Below are 7,802 nucleotides of genomic sequence, written 5' to 3' on the forward strand. Positions count from 1 at the left end.
GCAAACCAGGCCCAGATCAGCAGAGCCATTCAGGTAATCCGTAGACTTGAGAGACGTGATAAATGACTGTTGTTTTAAGCTCCCAGGTCTTGAAGTGATTTGTGTGCAGTATCATTGTACTTTATACATAGATACAGTTGATACTGGTACCAAATCTTCCATTGGAATTATAAATGCTCAAGTCCCTACCATGAAACTTGAAAGGAAAAGGTATTATGATTCTGCCCATATGTGATTATAGTGTTTTACCATATCAGAAGACTATGCACTAAATGATTGTCTTAACATGGCCTATGTTGTGTGCATGAAAGTTACTCTACAGAGAGATGGGTGACATCTGGAAGAGATTATCCCTCCAGAGCAGGGGTTGGCAAACTGTGGACTGTGGGCCAAATCTCATGCATGCCCAATTTTTGTGAGTTAAGTTTTATTGGAACTCAACCACACTCATCTGTTCATGTATTGTCTATGGGTGTTTTTGCACTGCAAAGGCAGATTTGTATAATTGTGCAGAAATCATATGGCCTGAAAAGCCTAAAATATTTACTAACTGGCCCTTTGCTGAAAAATAATGCCAACCACTGCTCCAGAGAATGTAAAACTAAGGTTCACCAAGAAGTCCACGTTCTAATATTTGCAGGAGATTTGCCATATATATTAAGACTGCAAGTGCAAAGAAAACAATTTCAAATTAAAAGTGAAAACCTGAAGCTGGAAGGGCAGATGCTCCAAATGGCAGGCACCGATTGGTATGGAGGTGGTTTGCATATGGACACATGTATCCAGCATGCTGCATGGAGAGAACCAGCATGGGTTTATTTAATTAATGACCAAGAGCAATTGCTCTTCTAAACAACAGGGGGCCCAGCTTGTTCTAAATATAAATGTCACCCTTAAACTCCTTGAAAATCACTTGTCTCTGTAGTCAACAGGTCAGAGTCTGTAATCCTTGGAATGTAAGAAATCATAGATAAAAATATTGTAAACAGATTAGTTCCAATTAACTCTGCCACTGATTTACTGTCTAATAAATAAAGTGAGGGAGTACAGTGAAGATTAACCATGCTTCTCATGGATCTAAGATACTCAACACATTCCTCTTATCTCTTATCCTATTTTAGCCTAAAAATATTGGAGAAAAAGGCATGGTTGAATGGCACAGATAAAAGTTTCTTCCCAAATTTGCTTAATTGAAACATATGAGGGAAATGCATAATTTAAAAGAACAGTTCACAGACCTTTGCAAAGTGAATTTATTTTATGCTTCCTTTGTCCAAGGGTATCTGTTTTTCTTCATCTTCTTCCTGTCCCCATTAATTGAGACCTTGTCATGTGCCAAGTCTTGGGCACAGCCCCCTCTGGAATGTTGGAGAACCATGTCAAAAAATCAACATCTCCAGGACGACACGATTGGTTCCTCCTCCCAAATCTGCTTTGCTGAGTCTTCCCCAGCCCTGTTGAGTTCCAGCAGCCCGGCATGGTTGTTCAGGCTCTAAACTGGGCACTTACTTGGTTTCTTCCCCTTATTCCTCCTTTCCAATGCATTGTCACATTCGGTCTGGTCTTCCATTAAAATCTAATTCAAATCTGAAAGATAATTCATCTCTAGCTTAGCTGCCTATGCACGCCTCTATAACTGGTCTCACTGCTTCCATTCTATTCCCCAGGGTCAGTTCTCTCCACAGAAGCCAGAGCGAGCCTTTCAGGCTATAAATTGGGTCAAAACCCTTTCCTGCCCAAATCTTCCAGTAGCTCCTCTTGCCACTCAGAATATATCCAAGCCTCTTATCACTGACTGAAAGGCCCTTTGCAATCTGGCCCCTCACTACTACTCTGACTTCATCTGCAGCCCCCCATCTTCTTCTCTTCCTTCAGCAGTCTCATCACTCCAGACTTCTTCCAGTTCTTCTGAACCACTTATTTCCATATAAGTCCCTTTGCATTACTCTTCCTTCTACATGGAGGACCCTTTAAATAACTGTATTACTCTCTCCTTGCTGTACTCCAGTGCTTCCCAGCCAACAGTGATTTTGCCCCCAGGGGACATTTGAAATGTCTGGAACTACTTTTGATTGACACAACTGGGGAAGGAGCTGGTGGTACTGGCATCTAGTGGGTGGAGGCCAGGGAGGCAGCTAAGCACCCTGCAGTGCACAGGACAGTCCCCACAATGAAGAGTTACCCAGGCCAAAATGTTGTTAATAGTGTTAATAGGTTGAGAAACTCTGATCTATTTCAGCTTTCTGCTCAGATACTTTCTTCTCAATGGGTGCTTCTTTCCAAAACCACCTTTCCCTTTTTCTTCCCCATCACTCTTTATTCCCTCATACAACTTACTTATGCCATTAGAGTATATATTTGTTTTTTGTCTGTCTCCCCCATTGAATGTAAGCTCCCTGAAGGTAGAAGCTGGTTCTTCAGTGTCTAGAGCAATGCTTGGCACATAGTAAGCCTTCAATAAGAGTTGATAGATCCCTGAGGTTTGGCAAGGTTAAATAACTTGCCCAAGGTCACACATGACTTAGTAAGAAGCAAAGCTGTGAATCTGATTATGCAAATATGGCTTTAAGACATTTTTCCTAGTTTCCCCCTTCCAATTTTCCACTCCCCTCCCACTGGCCCACACACACTGAGATTCCTTCCTGTGTAGAAATTCTAGATCCATTAAAACCCAGGTTCTCTGATCCCTTAACAAATACTTATTTCTTATACATCTCTGATTCTTTTTCTAAGCCCCAAATGGTTAATATAAGTGAGGTGGAAATGCAAAGCAGCCTGAGCTGTCAGTCTATCAGCAAACCCCATTGTCAATAATGGATTAATTGCTTGCGTAACCTCCAGTTCTCTGTAGCTTTTCCCTCCAAGACAAAATTACCAGTCTCCTTCAGCACCAACTTGGCAATAACAGAGGAAGCCTTGAAATGATTATCCTAATTTAAAGACAGCATGAATTCCTGGTGCTTTTTTTTTTTTTATGAACAGAAAATAGTGAGTGTCCTTTGTTCTTGCAAAAGCAATGACCTTAAAAAAAAAAAAGCCATTTATTTTTCCTTCTTGACTTTTTGGTACCTTAAAATGACTTCAAATTTTATGTTTCAAAGACTTGGCATTTTTATATTTTAACATTGGGCATTCTTTAGCTTTGCCCATTTCCATGGATTTTCCTCTGTTCCTTCCCTGCTCCCCAAGCCCCTCCCCTCCATGCGTTTACTATTATTTCTGGTGCTGAGTGAATAGCCATTATTACCAAGAAAATGATCTTCTCTGAGGAGGGCTGGTTGTCAAAGGGAGCCCAGCTGGACACTCCCACGGTTATAAAGTAGAGGACCCTGCTCTCTCCTTGGAAGAAGGTTCCAGAGCTTTGGCTGCAGGGTTGGCTTTGGCCCCAATCAAAAGTCACATGCTTTGCCCTATGCGAAGTCTAGTTCTTAATGAATTAGTTGTTTGGCAGCCCTCGCAGTGTGCAGATGAGCACTTCAGTTTTTTATTCGGGATTGCCTGTCAACCTGGGCCCTGGCTGAGAAAGTTGCCTTCAGACTAGCCTCTTTGCAGCCTCACCTGGTATCAATGACCATTTTCTTAGGAGGTAAGCTGTACTTATTCCCCCTCCACAATCCCTCTGAGAACTTCAGCTTGTGGGAGGTACTGAAGCTCTTTGAATCACATTTGAGCAACTGTTGTATTTTTGGCTACAAAATTTAAATTATCCAAGACCATGAGAAAGTGACTAAGGCAACGAATGTTTCAAGGAGGTCATATGTATTGAACATGAGGTCACACAGTGGAAAGAATTTGAGTTTTAGAACAAGGCTTCCGTTCCAATTCTATACTATGCTCACAATCACTGAGCCTCTCTGGGCTCAATTTTCCTACAGAATGGGATTTATACTACCTACATTTTAGACTTTGGGGAAGATTAAGGATGGTGTATGTAGTACAACACAGGCAGTTAACCCTATTGTAAGCGATGGACTGTAGTTAATATTACAATTATAAAAACATTCTTTCATGAATTGTAACAATTATACCACACTAATTCAGGGTGTTAATAATAGGGTGGTATAAGGGAACTCTGTAAATTTTATGTATGACTTCTCTGTAAACCTACAACAGCTCTAATAAAAAAAGAATAAAATATGTAAAGTGCCTAATAAGGAGATTGACACATAGTAGGGGCTGTTGCGTTTTTAATGACAACCTTAGCTATGGAATATCTGTTGTCTGTGAAAACCCCAGCCCCAAGTTCCAGGGGACAGACAGCCCACAACTGAGTTCTAATCAGGCTTCTGGCACTATTTACCTGTGTAACCCTCAGGCCCCTCACTTCTCCCTGGAGCTCTGAAATGGCAAACTTAGAGGAATCTAAGATGTCTTTTAATGGGTGTACTGATAATGGGTCCCATCAGCCTTTGACCTTGTTGATGGTAAATTATTTGAGTGACATTATTGAGTGTCCAGCCTAAATCTCTGAGCACTCTGGTCCTGTATGTGGCTGAGTTGCCTCAGCTCGGTCCTATCTCCCAGATTCTTGTTGAAGAGCAATTACAACTGACTTTGAAATACAACAGCTTCTACATTTGAATTGAATTTTTTTTGTTGTTTTTTTGTTTTGTTTTTTTCTGGCTTGGGCAGGCTCTGGGACTTGAACCCGGGTCTCCCACATGGCAGGTGGGAATTCTACCACTGAACCATCCTTGCACCCCCTTGAATTGAGTTTTAAAGCTTTGCAAAGTGATATGACAGTAAAATGCCTTATTTATAATTCCCCACAGTCCTGGAAGGAATATATGGTAATGTTGTCCTCACTTTATAGATGAGAAAACTTTGAGGCCTAGAAAGATATTACCCAAGTTTGGACAGTTAGGGGAGGAAAGCTGCATCTCTCATCCCCACGTGATTGTCTTCACTTTCTGATCGAGGAATGCCCTGATCCCCAAGCCTCACATCAGCTTGGCATCGTGCTGACATTCAGCCTCCATTAAAGTCCCCTCTGCACAGCCCTTACTGGGCAACGCGCCACAGGCCACATCCTTTACAGTCTGAGTAGCTTTTTTTTTCTGTTGTTCTTCCTGCTTAAAGTCAGTCGTAGTTTTTCAATAGAGGCCCTGAATGCCTTTTGACAGAGCATAAGTGTATAATGATGGTGTTGATGAGAATAATAACAGCTAATGTTTCTTCAAGGCTAAGAAGGCACTGGGGTAGTGCATAGAAGAGCTGACTTCCTTTCACAAGCTTCGTAACAATCTGATGTAGAAATCAGCATGTTCACCCCCATGTGACAGATGGGAAAACAGACTTAGAGAGGCAGGGTGACTTGTCCAGTCTCACATAGCAAGTATGTTGCAAAAAACAGGATTGGAACTTCACCCTTTCTGATTCTAGAGCTCATGCTCTTAAAAATTCTGTGCTGTCTGGTGGTAATAGCTTCAACTTTCAATGGACAAACTCATTCAGCAAAACTTTTCTTTGCCTGCTAGATGCCCTGTACTATGTCCAGATATCACTGCTGCCTGAGGAAGCTATTGTGGGAAGGGCAGGTAGAAAAGCAACTCCTTCCACCTCTACAAACTGAATGTTCTAAAGAAGGACTGTAGGAGCTGAGAGAAGGGAATAAACAACTCTCCCTAGAGTGTTAAGGATGGTATCACAGAGTAACATGAGAATGAGGATGAGTTTACTAGAAGGGGAAACAAGAATATTTGAAGGAACATTTTTTTCTTGGTATGGCTGAAACATAAGGAATAAGGAAGGGAGAAGAGAGGAGAATAAAATGGAAAAAAACAATCTAAGGCAAGACAGGGAACGGGTTATTCACAATTTGGTTCGGTCATTAAAAGAACTCGGAACAAGCCATGTTTTAAACAGGGAAATGCTAGGATGAGATTCATATTTAGGGAGATCACTCCATTGACAGGAAGACGGTCAACAAAGGGAAGTGGTAGAAGAGAGACCCATTAGGAGAGTCTTGTCAAAGTCCCGCATAAGATGATGTGAGCAAGATCTAAGACTGTGGAAATTAGGATGAAGAGATAATTCTGAGACACTCTAGACAGAATTTGTTGATATAGAAGTTGGGTGAGGTAGATGAAGATGCTAAAGTGATACTCATGCTTCTACTTGGGGATAGATGGATGTTAATATTCATCAAGATAGTACAAACAGGAGAAGAAACAGGTTCAAGAGGAAATACTGCATCTGTTGTGGTATTATGATATCCAGGTAGTGACATCCAGAAGGCATTTGAGAGTGAGAGTTTGAAGTTCAAGGGAGAACTAGTTTTAGTAGACACAAACTGGCAAGGCTGCCCATTTCACACCAAATCTCTCCCAGTGGCTGCACTGGTGCTATCTGACCACAGTCACAGCTTATTTTGCCTACCATGGGATATCTGACAATGTCTGGTGACATTTCTGGTTGACACAACTGGGTAGGAGGTGCTATTGACATCTAATTGAAAGAGGCCAAAGATGCTGCTAATCATTCCACAATGGATAAAGCAGGCCCCTAAACAAAGAAGTACCCAGCCTTGAGGGTCAACAGTACCAGGGTTGAGCAGCCCCAATCTAAGAGGACACCTTACTCAAGTAGGGCCAACCAGATTTTTTTCTTCAAGGAATTTGGAGCCTCAAATGGAGATACTCACTGATGGAAGGTGCTGGAGCCAAATGGTCATTTGACAAAATGGAAAGGTGAGTGAGCACCTCACGTTGCTGCCCCCAGGCTTCTCTGATTGTTTCATTCTTCTTTTGCTTCTTCACGTTGTCCTAAGACCCTTTTATTTAAATTTATTTTACATTCAACTTATGCTTTTATTAGCCAAAGCTTGCTTCTAACCAAAGAATCTGTATTGGTACTCTTGATTGCCAATGACAGACATCAAATTCAACATAGTACAAGTAAAAAAAAAATCTATTGGCTTATAACACCGGGAAGTCTAGACATTTGCCGCCTTTAGGCACAACTGAATTCAGGATCTTGAATAATGTCATCAGGGATCTATCTCTTGCATTCAGTGTTGATTTCAGATCTTAGTATTCTGTGACCAGAAGAAGACAGAGGGATGAGCATGCTGGACAAGCAAAGCCTCCAGCTTCTACTCTCCTCTGCAGAAATGAGAGTCCTTTAGGGAAAAAAAAAACTGCTGTGTTGTTTTTATATACATGAATATTAATTGTTGAAAGTCAGAGGTGGAGGCAACCTTAGAGATCAACTACTGTCAGCTTATTTCCTCCTCAGCATGCCTCTGATGTCCCACACCCCTATCAGTGCCAGAAGCTCAACTCAAGTATTTCTCAACCAGTGACACATGCCTGTGTAGGAGCCATATTGGGATTTTCTTTGCTGAGTCAGGCCAGAGGGAACTGTGTAGTTTGAGAAATTCCTTCAGGAGACTTTCATACATTCTTCATTCATGTTGAAAAACATTATAAAAATAGTCCAAGCCTCTCATTTTGACTCGAAGATGTTGAGTTGGTTTTTCAGAGCTAGTTGGTGGCTAGGTCTAGAAGTCATGGCTTATAAATCAAAAGTTGGGGTTCTGTGGAAGAAATTATTGACTGCACAGTATCCATGTCTTCTTTTTCCCATCTGGTGATGTGAGACCATGAGCTAGAGTTCTAGCCAATGAATATGGGCAGAAGTCACATGTGCACCACTTCAGTATTGGCCCGTAAATCTTCCATACATATTCCTCCAGACTCCTTCACTTCCTGGTGGCTCACATGGAGACAACTCCCAAGAAACCTTGGAAGACATGTACTGAAGATGGTAGAGCTTCCCCCCAGCCTGGGTTCCTGAATGAC

This window comes from Tamandua tetradactyla, chromosome 15 (assembly GCF_023851605.1).
Source record: "Tamandua tetradactyla isolate mTamTet1 chromosome 15, mTamTet1.pri, whole genome shotgun sequence".
NCBI lineage: Eukaryota > Metazoa > Chordata > Mammalia > Pilosa > Myrmecophagidae > Tamandua > Tamandua tetradactyla.